At 36.1% G+C, this 21,269-nt stretch overlaps 1 protein-coding gene across 2 annotated transcripts in view; it reads left to right on the top strand.

Annotated features, from left to right (window-relative positions):
- LOC131438235 (uncharacterized) overlaps positions 1–21,269 on the top strand; it is a 679,506-nt gene that overhangs the window by 97,647 nt on the left and 560,590 nt on the right. The gene's annotated exons all lie outside the window — the stretch shown is intronic.

The raw sequence follows: 21,269 nt of genomic DNA, 5'->3' as shown, positions 1-21,269 counted from the left end.
CTGTGACACGACACGATGACGAAAAGAATTCTGTACAATTATTTTTGAACAATTGTGCTTCTCTAATAATTCTAATTGTGCTTAATATGACAACGTATTTTTTAACATGGTCCTAAAGAACAAACAACCGTAGTGCAAGAGCAGATTAGTTTCCGAATCTCGGAAGAAAGCATGTGAGCGATTCCACCGGAAATGGTGTTTATTTGTATTTATTTTTTTTATTTTGTGATCAAATTTTGTATAAGTATTACTAAAACGGACAAATTTCATCATCAGTTCATAATGCATAGTTCATAATGTTGAAACGTGCAAAAAAAGGTCGCGGCAATTTCGAAAGTCTGCGAAAAACTCAATTTTCAAAAGTCTGAACAACAAAAAGTGTCTGCAGCACTATACCCGAAATCTGTAGATTTGCAGACAAATCTGCAGATCTGGCATCTCTGTACATATCGCCTATGTTATCAATAACGCAAATAACGATAACTTAATTTAGGGGAAAACGGGTCCTCATGTATTTGGCATGGGTGGTGAGAAAAAAGATTTAGTTTTACTGGAATTATAATTATGATTTGAAATCTATAGATTTTGATTTATATTGATCTGAATTAACAATATATATGATGTGAGACTTTTTTTTGGAAGGTATTGAGTTACCGGAAGGGGTGTCTTTTCGTATTCTATTATTTTTATAGTTAGACTTAGTGTTTTTCTCCTGGGAAGGGGCTCAGGTATTTTATAGGTATACAAATTTGCTAAATTTGTCTTCAAGCTAAAATCCAAGCTTGAAAAAGTCCTCAGAAAGGCTTAGAAAAAAGAAAGTGGGTAATGTCACAGACATAACTGGAAGACGTGAATACGAATAAAACGAACATGCTTCTTTCACATTTCCGAATGTAGACAATCGTTCGTACTAGATTTGCAACTTCTATTGCTTCGCTTCCAGAATTCTAACGGTGCATCTATACTAAAGCACAACTTATTGACGACCATACATTTAAATAAGATGGAACAAATACAGTTTTTTTCTGTAGACTACTCTACTTCCGTCTACTCTGTATTGTATGCCAAAATTCAATTTGAAACCTATAAGAGGTTCAGAATTCAGTTAAAAAATTCAGGTTCTGAATTCAAATGCAGTGTTGGGAAATAATCAGAATTTCGAAAATTGTAACTGAAAATTTTCGAAAGTGAAAGTGATTTTCAGACAAAAAATCATCGATCAGAAAACTTTTCGCAAACGCGTCTCTCACTGAAACTGAATTCACATGGACAGAAATCAGTTTAAAAAAAGTCACTAGCGAACATTTTCCTCGCTAATATTAAAAAGAAAGTCACAAATTTTATACACGGAAAGACCGGAATCAGCATTTTGGCAAAAAAATTAGTTGATTTTCTGATTTTGGTTAATCATTTTTTGAGACAACTAAAAAAATCTTACCTTTGCTAATTTAGAGTTTTTAATTTTCATTCCCTTAAAATTAATAAAATATTTGTTGAAATTGCTATTTTGTAGTTGAATTCACTAATTAAACGTGCTGTCATTTCTTAGCTAAGGCACACTTCATTTCCATTCAACTAATTTTTTAGTTGAATAAGAGAAATAAAACGAAAACAATCAACCAACATAAATGGTTGAATTGGCTTCTGCAATTTGCAGCTATATGGCGCACTGCCACCGAAAAACGTTAACACCGTAATGACTACTAGCCACTAGATGACACACTACTACCGAAAAAGATTTCAATCGCGGTTGCCTTTTCTTTATTTTATACGATGTTGTATTTAAGAAAAGGACATAAACGAAACATAAATTTTGTTTTGAAAATTTTGCTTCTAAACCGCTGTTTTATTCATTCGATTTCGCGAAATCGACTCTCTCACTGAAAACTGTAAGCACTCGTTGAAAGATAGGAAAAACTTCTTTTGAAATATACAATTAGAGTGTAATATTCGAAACTCACTTCACTGTTCCACGTAAAAACATTATTACGCACAATCGCATCAAATCCATATAAATTCTGAATAAATACACTTTGAAAATTTAAATATAAATATATCGTAACACATGCGATTATTAGTTTGCTTTGACACTTCTCATGAGTTTTTGGCTAATAATCTTGTTAATAAAACCAATTTTATTTTTATTTTCTTTGTGCTGTCCTTTAGCAATGATGGTGACAGATAGATAGAGTCACATTTTCTGATTTTAAGGAAATCGTCCAAGTACCATGCGCGCGGGTGGTTTTAGGAAATTTTCGATGGAAATTTATCGAAAGGTCAATGTATGGAACACTTGTAGAACTAATTTGATACTACTACTTTGCTAAAGGATGTATGTTGATACGTTAAGTCGTTTAAGAGTTATGCAATGTTTTTGAGTTTTTTGAAGGTATTTAAAAAAAAAATTTAAATAAGTTAAAAAAATTAACGCCCTCCCATTTTTTTCTTAAATTTTTGCTTATATTACGACCTTTCAGGAATCGTATAGGATACATTTTTATCGATCTGGCATCTAATGCAAATTGATATTTGAAGCTTGAATAGTTTTTGATGAAAAAATAATCATAACTTTTTACTGGTGGCTCATATGAAAAAGGTTGGTTGAGCAAAATTATGCGCAATGATTAGCACAACAACTCTTCTGAAGACAACTTTTCCGTGGAACGTTTCATAAAAAAGTTGGAACAAAAAAGTGATTTTTCAGGAGCCACCCTACTTTTATTCGGGAAAATTGATGTAACTCGATCAAATGAAAAGCTAGAGAAGTGCTTTTTTCAGCAAAGTTGCTCAAAATAAAATTTCCTACAACTTTATTGTACAACAAAATTATTTTTAAGTTCAATTAAGAAAGTTAGATTTCAGATTTCAATCTAAATGAGGACCACTCTAGTGAAATATTTCATCAAAAGAAGCGCCATTTGATTACAAATAAGTTTTGTTAAGACACCAACTACAAAAAACTAATATTTAATAGTGGAAATATTTTTGTCACGCTAATTTCCCGTTTCAGACCATAGTGTATTGACCGTGGCGGCGCTCCTGCCTCATTTTCGAAGAAAAATGGCATAATGATGCCGCCAGACCAAAATCCGCACCAAATCGTCACTCTCTGAGGATGCGACAATTTTGCTTGTTAACATACCCGCCGAGATGTGCCTCATCCGAGAAGATGATTTTTTGGGAAAAATCGGCGTTTTCTTCAAGCTGATCGCAAGCCCAGTTGGCACTATTTCACGCGTTCCTTAAGTTTCTGTCAAATCAGAAGTGACATTAAGGTTACCAATGTCGAAATAACCGCTAGTTAAAAAAAATTAGTTGGCACACCCTGTAGTTCAGAATCCAGAACTAAAATTCATATTCTGAGTTTTGTTCCACTATTCTGTTGTTGAAATTTTGAATCAGAGTTCTGGATTTGAATTCCAATTATAAATTAGGGAAATAAATTCACTTTAAATATCTAATCAAGTAACCAGCTCCAAAAACTTAGTTCTTTCATCCAGAATAAGGATTCAGTTCCAGAGTCTTAGCTTCAAAGTTTTAACCTCTAATTACTCTCGAACGATTTGTGCTGGAAGCAAGTGGACAAGTGATACGAAATTATTTTCTGCCTATAACTAAACAAAATGCTTCGAGTGGCTCTAATGTTTTAAAAACTAGCACCTGTACCTCAATCCATTCGATGGACCCCTTAAGATTTTTTTCGTTTGGTTAATAAAAAGCCACCTTCTGAAAATTTTGATAACTGTTTGACAGTTAGTTTCACGACAATCAGTTTTTACAGAAGATCGGTTATTGGAAGATAATGTTACTATACGGAAAGCATGGTTTTTACCGTACTCGGCGACTGTTCAGATTTACCGTATGAATTGTATATCTATTTACAGAATTTTGTAATAAAAAAATTGCATAATTATTGTAAAATAAAACTCATGTACCGAAATATCGGTTATTTCTATTGATTACCGAAAGCTATCGTCAAAAATAAAACCGAACAAAGGAATTTAATCTTAGTGTGTATTCTTAATCCACCTAGTGGTGTGATAATGCTTTTCTCTTTCACCGACACAGTCTGTATGAAATATTTTGTGCATTTTAATTTAGATAATTTTTACACTAATTTAGGCTCAATTTTGATTGATTCGGTTAGTACGCCACATATTCAGCAACATTTCTCAGATTAAGCATTTCAGCAATAATACAAATTGAATCTGAAATAATTATACGGGTAGAAAAAAATTATTTTGTCGATTACGTCCCTCGTACGATTATGTCTCCGGAACACAGGCCAATTTTAGTTTCGAGCGAACTGAAAATTATTGATATCGGTTAATCCATAAACAAGAAATCTAAGCAGTAATGAGTTTTGACGTTTACGTCACTGGAATCGTAACCCAAGTAGCAATTAAAACATGTTAAAATTGGCATGTTTCACGATTGCTACAGAACGGTTATTTTTGTTGGATATGTGAGACAAGAGATTTTACGAGTTTATGTAACAAATGTTAAAATCATTCGTATTACTGCTTGTGAAACCAACTCAAAAACCTGAAAGGATTATGTTCCAGATAGGTTTTATTACCTGACTGTACAATACGTTCATTTAAACAGTTTCATTTCCGGCTTTCTCTTAACAAATATTACTGCAGTGAAACATATCAAACAAGAAACTTGTTGCACATTATACAAACAAAGTGCGCTTTTCCATTTTCATAATCATTGCGAGAAGAGTTAAGAAATACAATACAACAACAATGTTTGCTACTTGGGAAGCGACAGCAATTTGAATTTCAAACTTGTTTAATGAACCAATAGTAGTTTTCAAACGAGCCTGAATTTGTTGGAATCGGAACAGCCATTTTCGAAAAAATTGAGTTTGAAAAAAAAACAACTCATTTTGTCGGTTACGTCACTTATACCATTCTATCTCCGGAACCAGAAGTCACAGTAATTCGATCTTCGAACTTGATGAATGGCTAAATAGTAACTTTTAAACGAGCTTAAGTTTGTTGCAATCGCATCAGCCATCTCAAAGAAAATTGAACGGTAAAAAAATAAAGTGCGTTTAGCCGGTCATTTATACCGTTATATCTTCCAACCAAAAGTGACAGCAGCTATCACTCATTCGGACCTAGCTAAGGCCACGGAACCTAGCTTTAAATAGACCGGAAAAATGTGGCGGCTACAGAATTGCATGCGAGAGATCGCTGCTTCCGACATTTCGATCACTAGTTTTGGTCTTTATCAAAAGAAATGTTTTAACGTTTCTAGGCTGAAGATTCTCGAAAACACAATCAGCTGTCGATGGGTCATCGGACAGTATATGTGGCTTTGGAATCGTTACACTGAAATGCAATACTATATGACATTTACGATTGATTTATGTTATTCAAAACTAAACGGTATTTATGCTTTGCACGATATTTTCAGTTGAAAAATTGGATCTGACTTCCGGTTCCGGAGTTACATGGTAATACGTGAAAATTAGAGAAAAAAGTGTTTTCTCTAAAACGGCTCAATCGAATTTTACAAACTAAAACTTAAATGAAAAAGTTTATAGTTTCCTAAAAATTCCTAGAACATTTTATCCAGATCTGACTTACGGTTCCAGAACTAAATCGTGATGAGTCGAAAATTACCAATATCATAATTAGTTTGTCATGAACGATGGTAAAAAACAGGTACAAATCCCATAAAACTGTCTGATAAATTCTTTTTATTTGCAGAGCTTGTTAGTTTGTTGGCATAAAAACTTAATTCGGTACCACTGGTCCCGATTTTTCCTGTTCCGGAAGCATCGAAAGTGGCTAAGAAAAATTCCAAAAATGGAACTTACTTTGATTTCTCTGCGATGGTTGAACCGATTCTCACAAAGCATAATTTGAATAGAAGCTCATATTATCTTGAAAACTACTGTGAAATTTCATCCGGATCCGACTTCCGGTTCCGCAGTTACAGGGTGATGAATGCGAAAGTTTTCAAATCGCTATATAGAATGACAATATGTACAACACTGATAGAAGACAAAACACAAAACGAACGATGCGTGCTTTGTTCTATTTCGTACATGCAATGAAGATATCGAAATGGTTACGGATGTCTGCTACTGATGTGTGATATTGGTAAAAGACGGTTCTGCTGTTGATAAAAATTTTATCTACTCTATGATAAGTTTGGTGAAATTGTAGTTGATAATGTCAATTGCATAAGGTTTTAGTAGTTTTCATGGTTTGTAGATAGAGAGCACTATATATTTCTTAACATATTTCTAAAATTTAGTCATTCGGGGGTTAGCCTGAGGTTTTTGTGCACATAACCGTTTTTTTTATTTAAAAGATATTTTTATTCAGCCCTATTTGTGTACAAGCTTTACGTGGTCGATTGAGCCGATTTTTTAAATAATTTTTTTTTGTCGTGAATACGACTTACTTTACAATGGGGCGCCTTTTCAAAATGTATCCTCTGAGAGAGTGATAAGTTTTTGATCGTGAATATCTTCTGTTGTATCTAATGATTCAACATAATTTTTGCTACATGCCATCGGAAATATGGTCACAATTTTATGATAAAATTTTCAGTTGTGTGACATAATCTCAAACAATTCAAAATATAACTTTTCTGAAATGTTTGGTATAAACGAGTATCAAAGAGGATAATTCATAAGGTGCGTTTGCCTTTCTCGTATCTTGAAAGCTCATAGCTCTGTGTTCTGTAAGAAAATTTATATAATCTAACTACCAATAGAATCGAGAATAGCAACATCACTGAAGTATTTCAATAGTACACTACTGAAAAACCTGTCTCATTTGACCCATGTCGACACCAGCCAATCAGAACGCGTTCTGAGGAAGAGAACAAAATATCTGCTGCTGGACAACAAATCGTTCGAGAAAAATTTTCCGAACAGTGCTTAATATCGTAGTGAGTTTCACAATTTTGTCCTTCTGAAAGGCAGGAATCCAGTACAGCATCCTGATAGTTTCTTTCAATGAAATGCGAATCCAAAATAAAATAATCGACAATAAAATTCTATATGCTGCTATTTTTATAGCCGTTAGGACCACCCGTTAATAAATAAGGAAAAAGCTACAGACGAAATCACGTAAATAGAAACCTTTTAACAAAAATTGGATCAGTTTGGATTCTATCGCCACTGCGAGCAGATGTATTATGTGTCGTTTGCAAAGCTAGTTTCGCTTCCGACAAGAGCGATTACGTCACAGCTGCTAGTCGTTTGCATTGGTGGAAAAAACAACGGAAGAAGGACAACGATGGGGAGCATCACACAAAACCAGTCGTTCTAATGGCTCAAAAAGTTTCCAAAAAAACTATTAGGATTTCTTGCTCGCAAATCGAAGGTAAAAAACCTCAGTTTAGTGCAAATCTTGCACTGTTTGATTAGGATTGTGCACTTTTCGCTGTGTGAAATTCACAGTAATCGAGATCAAGTGATGCCTTCTTTGTTTTTACGAAAAATGCGAAAAAAGGGAATGCTTGCATAATTCAAACAATTGATCAACTAATTGATATTCGGAAGTGTTAAGGAACATGTCAGTTGTTTTCGTATTCACGACATCCAGTTATGTCTCTGACATTACCCGCCCGCCTTTTTGATTTGGATCTCGTTGTCACCCTTTTTTTAGGGGGAGAGGAGCTTCCATTTCTCTCCTACGAGGATTGAGGGGCATTTCGTTCGTGGTTCGTCCCGTCATCCATTGCCACATCGATGGTATTGTTGTCGATTTCCGTCTTCTTTTCGGTGCTAGTTGCTGTAGATGCACCTAGTTGTACATTGGTTGCAGTTGCTGGTTGGTTTTAAGGGTAAGTTGTTAACTGCAGCTGGTATAGTACTTTGTTCTATAGGGATGATGATGGATTCGTTAAAGGAGATGCTTCATTGTTGTAGGTGACTGTCACAGTTGTACTGGGGTTGCTTGGGGTTGGTGTGAAGGAAGCACCGTTGTCCTTTGGTGTGGTTGTCTCCTTGTCCAGTTTATCACATGGCTTACCGTAATGAACAGCTTTTTGATAATATTGACATGTGGCCATCTGATTGTCATAGGTAACAAGTGATTTGCACGGGATTCTTGTATCCTGACCGAAAGTCACATAAGAAGGTATAGGCTTCTTCAAGCTCATGCATAACAAATGTACGCCATTTAGAATACCGGGGGAAAATTATTTCACTTTTATTTTTCGTTAGAGATTGGGATAAGTTTTGCGAATATATGAATCGGTGACGCTTGAGGGAAGATCATGCACACGCAGTTCTATAGCACTATCTTCCATACTCCATGGAATGTTGTACTTAATGTTCTCGTGCTCCACATAGTGCATATTGTTATTGTCTTTTGCGAATTGAATTGCATCCAACTCTTTATAAAACCAAATGTAAACAACATTATTTGTCTTATGCATTGAAGTAAATGCACACGTTTAATGTCAAGATGCATTTGCTCCTTAAGCAAACCTTCAAGTTCTCGTATCGAAGGTCGAATTTTGCACTGCCTGAAGTCAACAACAATTGTATTCTTTCGTATCGGCGATAGCTTTTGTTCGTTTGGTTCACTCATTTCGAGGTCGTTCTATTGTTCACTACACAATACTGTACTTGGTTTCTTCTGTCTCGAACGTAAGCGGTTTTGTTTTATCGACTGACTTGGATGAGATGTGAAAGCGAACTGACACATACCCGTTTTGAATTTTGCTTAGTGATTCAAATTGAACTGCCAAGTTTTGCATGAAGCAGTAAAATTTGAATTGCTATGCACTGGTGAGTCTAAGACGAAATGTAATCAAAAATAAAATTTAGTCTTTTTCACCTAGTATATCAAAGATTTTGCAAAATTTCGTTTTTGAGTTATGCTTTTTTGAATATTCCACATTTCGCTTGGATTACTCTTTGATATGTTATGTTAAAAGTTTCACTTATAGGTTCTGTAAAATGGCTGAAATTTGTAGGTTCTGTGAAATCGCCTAAATTTAAAGACAAAACAAGAATGTAAAAAATATTGTACCCTCTATAAACAAACCACGAAACCTGCTAAAATCATATGCAATTGACGTTATCAACCTCAAAACTTCACTCTTATTTATCTGCGCATTTTTCATAGAAACTATTGACACACAAAAATTTTAAAAATCGGTACAGTTTTACGTTATTCCGATCAGAAGCTTAAAACTGAAAAAATACCCAAAAATTCTTTCAGAACTTACACTTTTTTATCGGTATTTGGAATTTAAAACAATATAATTAAAAACAAAAAACTTTAGAGAGATGTTTTTTTAACTAGATTTTTTTCGGTTACTCATGGAAAAGTGTTCGACTTTTTTCTGTGTATGTTTTTCGAGTGTATAGTGTAATATTCGTCTCTTTTAAAAGTCACTCTTGTGTCGGGTTGGTATCTTCATTCGTGAAAATTAAAAATAAAGCATTATTTTCATGCAGTTTTTAAAATGAAGTCATTTTGACCTGCATGGAAATTCTCCGTGAGAAGCTACTTAGTTGCGAAATGAAACTCTATTTGGCTGAGAGTTTTTTATTTTCTTTTCCACCACTTGATGCTTCACGATATTGCTACATGAAAAATATGTTAGAAATTATCACATTTGTTTTCGTGTAGCATTTAAATGTGAATTTTTACCCCAGTGTATGCACGTTCCATCGCCCTACTTTCGGCTTGGAAAGTAACGTTTGCGGTCAAGCTGAAGGGGCAATTGATTTAGCCAACAAACACTCGACTCGGCACAACCAGCGTTCGTCTAATCTGCTTGTCATGCTGATAAGAATTACTTATTTTTTGTTGATATCACCACTCAACACAAGTACACATGCAGAGGTACGCACGGTGTCAGCCAGGCAAAAACTTCAATTAATATCACACTCGCTGCTTAGTTCAACAGTAAGTCTCCCCCCTTTCGATACGGAGAACGTTCCCCCAAATCCTACAGAGTAGTAGTTTTCTGTTTACGGTATTCCCTCGAAGTTTTCCCCTAACTTCAGCATCACAACTAAAGTGTTTCAACACGAAAAAGAACCTCTCGTACTCCGGTATTTTTCACGTTGTTCAACTAGAAAGGACTCGATATCAAACACGCAGACTTGCAATTGGTGCAAAGTTGAAAGACGCCTTCGAGAATGATCCGATCTTTGTCGAAACTGACTTGTACCTACAGGCGCATGTTTCGGTGGTCAGTCTTTGGATGAAGTGCAAGACAATAGAAAAATCGACCTTTTGAAAAATGAACCGTCAGCACGTGAGTGGCAGCGTATTTTCCTGCAAATCATTCCGATGTGAACAAACTTACCGATGCTTGCTTGAGCCTTCAGCTTTCGTCACATCGATAGGAGAATTCGATTCAATATGCTGGTCATGGTCACGGAATACACGGAAAAAATTCCAGTTCGAGTGTATTGTCGGCAAGATGAACGATATCTGTTTGATTTAAACATAATAGCGAGAAGAACAATCTGCGGCTCTGTGACGGAAAAGGATAAACGTGTGATATATTTAGTTATTTACCGAGCTGTCCGAAAGTTTACGCTCATAAATACCCGGAGGAATGATTTGACGGGTTATGCTCGGGGAACGGGTATCCGAAATGACCAGACCAGAAACTGAAAAGGTCAGCTGAGTGCGGTGATTGTGATAACTCCGATATACTTCTATGTGATGCAAGAAAGTTGATAAATCGTTTCTCGGTGGTCAATGACGAGCGAATTTTTCATCCCAGTCCGGCTACCCTGTGTCCCCATTTGTCAAGGCGAGAGCGAGAGATAGATAGAGAGACAGCAGCATCCCTAGTGGACTGACCTGTTTGCTGCTCGAAAAGAGGAAACTAACTCAATTTGCAGACAAATAACAAAGTGCTATAAATTTCCCAAACTCCCACTGCTGGTTCGATGCTCACGAAAAAGCAAGCTACGGAAGCTCTAGTTTTCCATCTCGCTACACCTGAGCAAAGTAGAACCTGCTGCATGAAATCAGTTACTCCGAGTTTAATTTTTCCAGTTCGGTATGCAAAAATGTTCTTATCTCTTGCTATCGGTTGGATTTGCCATACAGTGGATCGATTTGGGAGTTTGCTTTTTTATAAAACACTTGCATGGAAACTCCCGGTTCATCCTTCATTTGCTGACATCCAGTGCAACATGCAAACTGTCATCGCATTCAAATATGATTGTTCTGGGTCACACCGATTCAGCATTCCAGGCACGCCGAACTACTTCAACAAGTTTTGTAAAACCAGATTATGAGTTTATCTATTCATGTATTCGAGAAACTCGTTCAACAAATGCAAATATTCACAGGTAGAGCTGCATAGAATTCCTTCCGCCGCAACACTGTTAAGGTGTAGATAAAATAAAAAGTGATTCCGTTTTCTTGAAGGCGAATTCCATGAACATTCCTCGAGCACGTCAGTAGTTCTTCAGAGAGATTTATCATCCCTACGGAGCGGTTGCACAACAAACAGGACAAACAGAGTGCGCCTCTGCATAACCTAGCACCGATGGAATCAGTCAGTGTGAAATTGAAACAGTCTAGTCGTATTTATACCAACAATTACTACTACTCAGATATCGATATTTTAATTTTCGAAGAAACTGGGCGGACCGAAACCCGGTCCTTAACATTTACAGAAGGATCGTTCGAGTGATTTTCTACGTAAACATATAGACTGTAAATGTAAAGGCACACATACCTGCGTTGGTGTTAGGTTGCAGGTTCAGTGGATTTATTTACAGATTAAAATAAGTGGATCCTACAGTTTTGAAGTCAATTTTCAAAAAAAAACCTGTTTTAATCCACCTAGTGGTGTAATGATGCCTTTCTCATATTACTTATATTTTCAGAAACATCACTAGAAGATTCTGTCAGGATTTTTTCGTTCAAACTTGAAGAAAATCAAAAACTTTCTTTGAGTATAAACTACCACAACCTTTTCAATTCGTAAACAGTTATGTCCAGTCATGGTAAATGGGGCAACCCTGCACGCTATACACAATTGAACAAAGCACGTTGCGTGCTAGGTGGTGGTGTTTTATTCTTCCGTACCAGTACGTACCGATGCGTACCGGTTTCGCATCATTTTGTATGATAGTTTGAAAGTTTTGACATCCATCGCCATCTAATTTCGGAACCGAAAGTTGGATCTGGGTGAAATTGCACAGTATCTTTTGGGACAATGAAAGCTTTAATTTGAATCATGTTTTGTGAAAATCGGTTTATCCGTAGCTGAGAAGTCTAACTAACAAGTTCGAACGAGATGAAATTACCAGTAAGTTTTATAAAAATTCGCACCTCGTTTCAGAGCCGTAGTGAACATTTATGGCGCCTGAGGCGAACAGTGAACAGTTCTACATAAGGTTTATAAATCAAAATGAAAAACCAACATACCCCTGCGATCTACCTATTTCGAAATTATTCAAAATTCAAGAAAATTTTAAAACCTGCTTCACGATCAACATTAAAATTACTCGGATGAATTCCATAGTAAGAATATATTAGATTTTCTTTACGACTTTGAAGTATCAGAAGTAAAAATGCGCTTTCATTTCTATCTTGCATGCTTAGATAAAAATAAAAATTATATCTAATAAAATTTTTGCCTTTCTCTATAGAAAGGTATTAGAATTGCTGAAAAAACCGACTTTCGAACGGAGCCTCGGAGACCCATAGTGTTATATACCATTCGACTCAGTTCGTCGAGATCGGAAAATGTCTGTGTGTGTGTGTGTGTGTGTGTGTGTGTGTGTGTGTGTGTATGTGTGTGCACTTTTCGAAGATATTTGAACGCGCTCAATTTTCTCAGAAATGGCTGAACCGATTTGAACAAACTTGGGCTCGTTTGAAAGCTACTGTCGAGCCATTGATCAAGTTCGAAGATCAAATGGCTGTGATTTTTGGTTCCGGAGATATGATTGTATAAGTGACGTAACCGACAAAAAGCGTTGTATTTGAATGCGCTCAATTTTCTCAGAGACGGCTGATCCGATTTTAACAAACTTGGGCTCGTTTTAAAGCTACTGTCGGGCCATTGATCAAGTTCGAAGATCAAATGGTTGTGACTTTTGGTTCCAGATATATGATTGTATAAATGACGTAACCGACAAAACACGTTGATTTTTACCGCTCTTATATATATAAGGGTGCCAAAATTTTGGGATCACCTCCATTTTCGTTAAGTTCTAGTGCTCAAAAGTTTAAGCACCTCGAAAAAAGCCTTCATGCAAAATTTGAACTAAATCGGATATGCTTAAGGGGTGCTGCCCGGTGGTAAAGGTTTGATAATTTTCGATCTTGAAAAAGCACCATAGGGAGGAGTACATGAAATTTCCAAAATCGAAAATTTTTTTTGATGCCAAAACTCTTAAAACTGCATAAAACATCGAAATTTAGTGTCATCTCAAAAAAAAATTTTTTTGAAAAAATCAACTTTCTGGGACTCGATTTTTTCAAAAAATTTTTTTTTCGAGATGACACTAAATCTCGACGTTTCGTGCAATTCTAAGCCTTTTGGCATCAAAAATTTTTTTTCGATTTCGAAAAGTTCATGTACTCCCCCCTATGGTGATTTTTCAAGATATATGAAAATTTCACTAAGTGGACTAAGAAGGTTTTTTTTTAGATTAGCATCACTGTTCTCATACAAATAGGCAACGCAAATGTCAAGCACTAGTTTGGAAAAATGATACTGACTGTGTGACATAAACACTGAAGCATGCTTTTGTGAACTACTCGAATCAATCTGAATCAATTGGTGTCAAAATTGGTATCCGAAATTATTTAATATAAGTATGAAATATATTTTCATGAGACTTTTATGAAAAAAGAGAAAGGCATTATCACACCACTAGGTGGATTAAGAAGGGTTTTTTTTGTGTGATTTATCGTCATTTTGATATAAATCAGTCATGTTGCATCGAAACTAGTGCAAGCGTTCTGAATATGAAACAAAAAAGTCAATCGTATTTCGTCCCTTTTTGTTTTCGGAAATGTATTTGATGTCAATAAATGAAACGGTAGAGTATCAAAATGGTGGACATGAAATTTTCCTTAATGTATTGACATTGACTATGAAATAGTTTTTTGAGATAATTGAATTACCAATGTTTAATTGTTTAATTCTCGTTCTACAGGGTGATTTTTTAAGAGCTTGAGAACTTTTTTAAACAATAAAACGCATAAAATTTGCAAAATCTCATCGGTTCTTTATTTTAAACGTTAGATTGGTACATGACATTTACTTTTTGAAGATAATTTCATTTAAATGTTGACCGCGGCTGCGTCTTAGGTGGTCCATTCGGAAAGTCCAATTTTGGGAAACTTTTTCGAGCATTTCGGCCGGAATAGCCCGAATTTCTTCGGAAATGTTGTCTTCCAAAGCTGGAATAGTTACTGGCTTATTTCTGTAGACTTTAGACTTGACGTAGCCCCACAAAAAATAGTCTAAAGGCGTCAAATCGCATGATCTTGGTGGCCAACTTACCGGTCCATTTCTTGAGATGAATTGTTCTCCGAAGTTTTCCCTCAAAATGGCCATAGAATCGCGAGCTGTGTGGCATGTAGCGCCATCTTGTTGAAACCACATGTCAACCAAGTTCAGTTCTTCCATTTTTGGCAACAAAAAGTTTGTTAGCATCGAACGATAGCGATCGCCATTCACTGTAACGTTGCGTCCAACAGCATCTTTGAAAAAATACGGTCCAATGATTCCACCAGCGTACAAACCACACCAAACAGTGCATTTTTCGGGATGCATGGGCAGTTCTTGAACGGCTTCTGGTTGCTCTTCACTCCAAATGCGGCAATTTTGCTTATTTACGTAGCCATTCAACCAGAAATGAGCCTCATCGCTGAACAAAATTTGTCGATAAAAAAGCGGATTTTCCGAATGGACCACCTAAGACGCAGCCGCGGTCAACATTTAAATGAAATTATCTTCAAAAAGTAAATGTCATGTACCAATCTAACGTTTAAAATAAAGAACCGATGAGATTTTGCAAATTTTATGCGTTTTATTGTTTAAAAAAGTTCTCAAGCTCTTAAAAAATCACCCTGTAGTTATTTTATATATGGTGGATTGCTCTTGCTTCGTTGTTAGACCATGCGGAAGGTTTTATGAAGGTTTCAAAACGACCTAAAACTATTATATTACTTGTAAAAAGAGGAATTGATTTGCTCTTGCTTCGTTGTTAGACCATGCGGAAGGTTTTATGAAGGTTTCAAAACGACCTAAAACTGTTATATTACTTGTAAAAAGAGGAATTGATGATAGCTATCATTAAAGCAATCGAAAAGAAATTGTTGATTTCAAATATCTTAGAATTTTCAGAAACTTCGGGATCTAAAATTTCAAAAGTTCATTTCCTTTAAATCGACTCTGGAAATTTTGATATTTTTGAATGAATGTTTTTTTGACGCCAATCGTCATTTAAAATTTCGGAGTCGAAAATTGCAAAAACATTTTTTTCCTAAATCGAGACTTAAAATTTCAAACTTTAGAATGCCAAATGCAGTAGAATTGCACGAAACATCGAGATCTAGTATCTTCTCGAAAATAATTTATAAAAATCGATAATGAAACTTCTGATTTCCGAAATCGAAATATTTTTTATAGCAAATGTTAGGCCTTCAACTTCGAGATCTATTGTCATCTCAAAAAAAATTTTTTCGGCTCTGGAACTCCGAAAACAATTTTTTTTGTTTCCTTAAGTATTAGAATTGCATAAAATGTCGAGATCTGGTGTTATCTCGACGTTTAATACAATGTTACGATATTTGACATCAAACATAAATTTACGATCTCGGAAATTTCGAAATTCTCGAAGTCGATATTATTTCAAAAATATTTTTTTGGAAATGATACTAGATCTTGACATTTCAGAAGTCTGTTGGAACAGAAAGGCCAAATTCCACAAAAATAATGTAATGCCAAGATTTTGATTTGCTTTATACGGACAAGTCGATTATGCTTTGATGCATAATATCACCCCAGATAAATTCCGTCCAGCTCTCGATGATCGAGGTCGTTCAGCATCTTGGATGAGAAAAATCAGCAGAACTCCGACAAAAATCATTGCCTTTGATGCAAGGCGTACGGCGCATACAAATCCCCGGAAACTGATGAGTATAGAATCCTTTTCCACGGCACAAACGAACCGCACAGATTAGCATTACAATTTTGTATAGCACATTTCTTAACGATATCACAATTTTAATCAAATATATAGAAAATAATCTTTGTTTCGACAAATTCCACAGATATTTAACAGTAACTAACTTTTATTTATGTTTACATACTTCTTTACATGGAAAATTATACATTGTTCGGTATTTATCAAAGTTTCGACCACCAACTATCGCAAATATATAGTTTTATCTATTCGAATTGATGCGACTTGACCACTACGTCAAAAAGTGCGATATCAGTGCAGTGAATAGTAGTACAGATATCTACGCACTTACACATTCGATTAAATTTGGATCTCCCACTTTCGGAAATGGTTATCCCTTCCAAGCAGGAAGGAAAAGCTTCCATAATGGCTTTCAGACATTTTAATTTTTGCTCTTTAAGAGGCCCGCAAGTTTGCTCTCTGAGAATTAGATCTTTGGTAGGTCCAAGGTACATCTACAATCGAGAAGAGAGCGTCATTTGCTCATGAAAAATAATTTTTACGGTCGTCGCTGAATGGCGGTTCTGTATTCTAAATTACTGTAGAATTGCATTTTCATGTATATCAATGATAATGATTAGGGCGGTATCTCATCGAATTTTTGTAGGAATATAATACTAACCTGAAACTTGACCTAATTTAGAAAGTTTAGTTTTACAGAAAAAAACGACAAGAAATTAATGTTTTCTCAAACTAATTGTACAACATTTTTTAACATGTTTTGGCGCCCCTTGGATGTTGGCGCCCGAGGTGGTTGCCTCCCTCGCCTCACCCCACTACAACACTGCCTCGTTTCGTCATCTTTTGTGAAAACATACTTATGAAAATGAATTTTTTTTAATTTTCGCACCGTAATACCGGAACCGGAAATCGGATCTGGATCAACTGCTCGAGGACTTTTTAAAGAATTTCAAGGCCTTTTATTTGCATCTTAGTTTGTGGAAATCGGTTAAGAAATTTCCGAGAAAATTGAGTGCGCATTTTCTAATATGTTTGCACATATCATCCTGTAATTTTGGAGCCGCAAATTCGGGATAAAATTCAATAGCAATCTTTGGGACCATAAGGTTGATGTCAGAGTGAGCGCGGAACCCGATGCGAAGCGAAGCGATTCAATGCAATGTACTGTTATCGCATCGCGTTCACTCTGACAGGTTTGCTTTGATCAAATGCAACTAGCTCGCACACGTACCTCGACGCTTCGCGTAACTCTTTCACTCTGACAGCAACCTAAGGTTGTTCGCAACGCTGTTTCATTACGTATGGGTTGATCTATTTTAGATCTGCGACTAAACCATGTCAATCACAACGCTGAGATCTAGTTTTATTTTTCGAGCACAAATTTGAAACAGATTTCAAACTGCTCGACGAATTTGTTTCAAATTAATTAAAATTTGAAACACGAATAGAACACTGTTTTAAATTTTTTACGTGAGTGTGGGTAGCGAAATTCGACAGGCGAAATGTCAATGCGTCGAATGACATATCAGAAATTGTCAATATAAGCAGGAAATGTTCTGCATTGAATAATACAGTATAATTTAAAAGCACTGTAGTTCACTATCATCCAGAAATTTTCTCTGGAAGCTCGCGACAAAACTTTATATCGTTTTCGAAATCATTTATTTTGTTTGTTTCTGATTTGAAACTTCACAGTGAGTTGACATGACACCAATACATTAACAGAGAAATGTAAAACAGATTTTGAATCTTCGCGTTGAGATCATCAAGCTTGAGTTTTATTTTTGACAGTTTTAAACTATACGACAACCTGTCACTTTAGAACAGATATCCATCACAGCGTTGCGAATAGCCTTAGGCCTTTTATATGAATCTGAGTTTGTATAAATCGGTTCAGCCATCTCTGAGAAAATCGAGGGACATTATTTGTCGCATACACATATATATACACAACCATTTTGTGATCGCGACGAACTGAGTCGAATGGTATGTGGCAATCGGTTCTCCGAGCCTCCGTTCAAAAGACGGTTTTCACAGTGATTGCATAACCTTTCTATATGCGAAAAATAAAAACGCCATTTTTTATCTTAATTAAACTTTGACTCACGAGAGATAATTATGTTTCCTACCAACCGTTCATGCATTGAAATATGCGCGAAAAATACCCATATATAAAGGTTTTCATGGAATATCAATAAACCGGAAGTCGCCGGCTTGGAATTTAAAACCACCTCAAACATCATTTTCCGACATCTACTCATCAAACCAGTTCCATAAATACTTATATTATAACAGTTTTCATGGACTATCAATTAACCGGAAGTCGCCATCTTGGAATTTAAAACCACTTTAAACATCGATTTCCGATATCTTATCAAACCAGCTCCAAAAATACCCATATATAAGGGTTTTCATGGAATATCAATAAATCGGAAGTCGCTATCTTGGAATTTTGAATTACCTCAAACGTCATTTTCTGACATGTAGTCATCAAACCCGTTCCAAAAATATCCATTTTATAAGGGTTTTCAGGGAATATCAATACACTGGAAGTTGACATCGTGGAATTCAGAACCACCTAAAACATTGTTTTTCGACATCTTCTCATCAAATCCATTCCGAAAATACCCACATTGTAGTAATTCCCATGGAATACAAATGAGCGGGATATGATTTTCATTCTATGCAAAAGTAGGTTCGTAAAAAAAGTTTACGTTATTTGGGATTTTGTTCGTAAAAAGAGTTACGTAAAAAGAGGTAACGTAAAAAAAGTTTACGTAAACGGAGGTTTGAGTGTACTCTGTAATTCTGGAATCGTGTGTCTAATATGTGACTGCCCCGATCGGTAAGCCGTCTCTCGTTAGTAGTTGAAATCTCGTTAGTAGTTAAAATAATCGACAGTATCAAAAATCTCGTTAACAGTTACAGTAACTAAATTATCTAATAAGTATTGAAAAGAGTAATAGTTTATAGATGATATGTTGATCGAGAACGGAGTTGAAGAAAGAATTCAAAAAAGAGTTAAGATTAATGTTTTCCCTTTTAACATATACGAATAGTTTCCAAAGTGCCTAATTTTTTTCTATGGGAATTGGAAAATTCTTTTTAGTTGATTAATTATTTACAAACCAGCACTCACACATTTAAGAAACAAGAGGTACTAAAGGCGCACCGAAAATTAAAAAAAAAACAGATGTTTCATTTTTGATCTGGGCCTTTCTGAAATGAAATCCTGGGTACGGGCCTGCTTCCAATGAAAGATTTTTCATTCCTACAGACTGTTATTGAATTTTATTCGGATCGAGCTTCCGGGTCGAGAGTAACGGGGTAAAATGTGTAAAACAAAACATGAAAAAAGTACATTTGCTTTTCTCAGAGACCGCGTAACCGATTTTCTAGAACTCAGATTCAGATTCAAAGAGCCTCTTTGGTTTCAAAGGCCTGCTATTGAATTTCATCCTGATCCGACTTCCGGTTTCGGTGTAGCGGGGTAATGCACTAGATTTTCTACAAAACCGCTCAACCAAATTCCTCAAGTTAAAATTTCTAGGATGGGTCTTACAATTCCATAGAATTACAGGCAGAAAAGTTTAAAATTTTCATTTTTAAGAGCGTGTGACGTGGAATCGTCGAGCAAAATGCTTTCAACTAGCCGTATGATTTTTTCAATTGAACAGGTTTGGTTGGTTTATGATCAAATACATTGATTTTGGGTATATCGGATTTTCGTTCCCGGTTCCGGAGGTAACAGAAAAAAAGTGATCGTGTACTCCAAACCGGAAATCACTCTAATTTCTAAGACACGGCTGCACAGATTGTTCTTTTTTGTTCTTATTTATAAGATTCAAAGATAAGTTTTTTCTTAAGAATCCCATAGTAATATTTCGCAAAACATGATTTATATGAGAAAGCCATTATTACACCACTAGTTGGATTAAAATGGTTTTTTTTTAATTTCAGAATACATAACTGGGTTTTCCAAATTAAATTGCACCTACCCGATTTTTGCATTCAGCCATTTCAGGTTAATACGCACTTACGTCGCTTAGCTTCACTCGTAAAGATCTTTGGGTCGTACATTTCTGTCCAACACCATTCGAAGTAGGAGCCAAACCTGACAATTTATTCAAACCGGAAGCACTTGCCAGCAATAGTCCCAGCCGCAGCGAAGCCATTCATTAAAAGTCGCATCGCATCCAACGATGTTTGGAGGGCTATTAAGCGGATTAAGCAGCATAAAAGCAATGGTGCGGTGTTAAATCCGTTGAATGAAAATAGGCTATACCCAGCGCCAACCAGCTGCAGGTCGCAGTCAAAGCAAATGGAGAAAAATGAGCTCAAAAGATGTAAACAGCCGCTGCGACAGCGACCTAATGTACCAACAAGAAAACATAATTGAGATTGGAAGGAAAAGTTGCGAGAATTTGTTTGCTCAGAGCAACGGGAGCTGGCTGTTAGGGTGGTGTATGTTAAACAAAACTAATTTCCCATAATAGTGACAAACGGAGTTGTCTGTCCAAAAATATTCCGGTTAATAGTCGTTCGCACCGGGTTGCCGATATTCGACCAAAACTGAAACAAAATAACGAAAAGATTATGTCTCCTGTACCGGTGTGCCACCCTCAAGCGTCGGTATCCTGATCGTTCCCCTTTCTCTGTACGTCTGTACGCCGTACACGTTGAGGTCTAAAACCAATGCATATTGACTGAAATGGAATTAAAACCCACTGCGCTCATTGCGGGTTCCACATTTTCTGCTGCCTTCCAGCCACCCAACCGGCAATGGGGTCCCAGTTGCTGGACTTTGCAAAGTAGAAAATATTTATAATTTGTGTCAAACCTTTGCCGTCTGCACTTTTCCCCTTTTGCCCGGTGCGGTTGTACCTGTTTATTCCTGGAAAGCTCGGGTAATGAAATATAATAATTATACTGGATTACATTCTTGGCGGCAGGATGGTTTATTTATCCTAGTCTACGGTTGCCAGTATTCAGAAGGAAGGAAAACGTACTTTTTTTATGATTTCAAGACATGAAATAAAGTCGTTAGACTAGTGAAGTCAGACTGACGCAGACCACGGGATCCGCGAAAAGGGAACTCGAGCAAACGTTTCGGCGGTCGCAGTCTATGGCAGGT

The sequence above is a fragment of the Malaya genurostris genome, chromosome 3, assembly GCF_030247185.1.
Source record: "Malaya genurostris strain Urasoe2022 chromosome 3, Malgen_1.1, whole genome shotgun sequence".
NCBI classification, from domain to species: Eukaryota; Metazoa; Arthropoda; class Insecta; order Diptera; family Culicidae; genus Malaya; species Malaya genurostris.
This window is presented reverse-complemented; position numbering and strand designations above follow the sequence as displayed.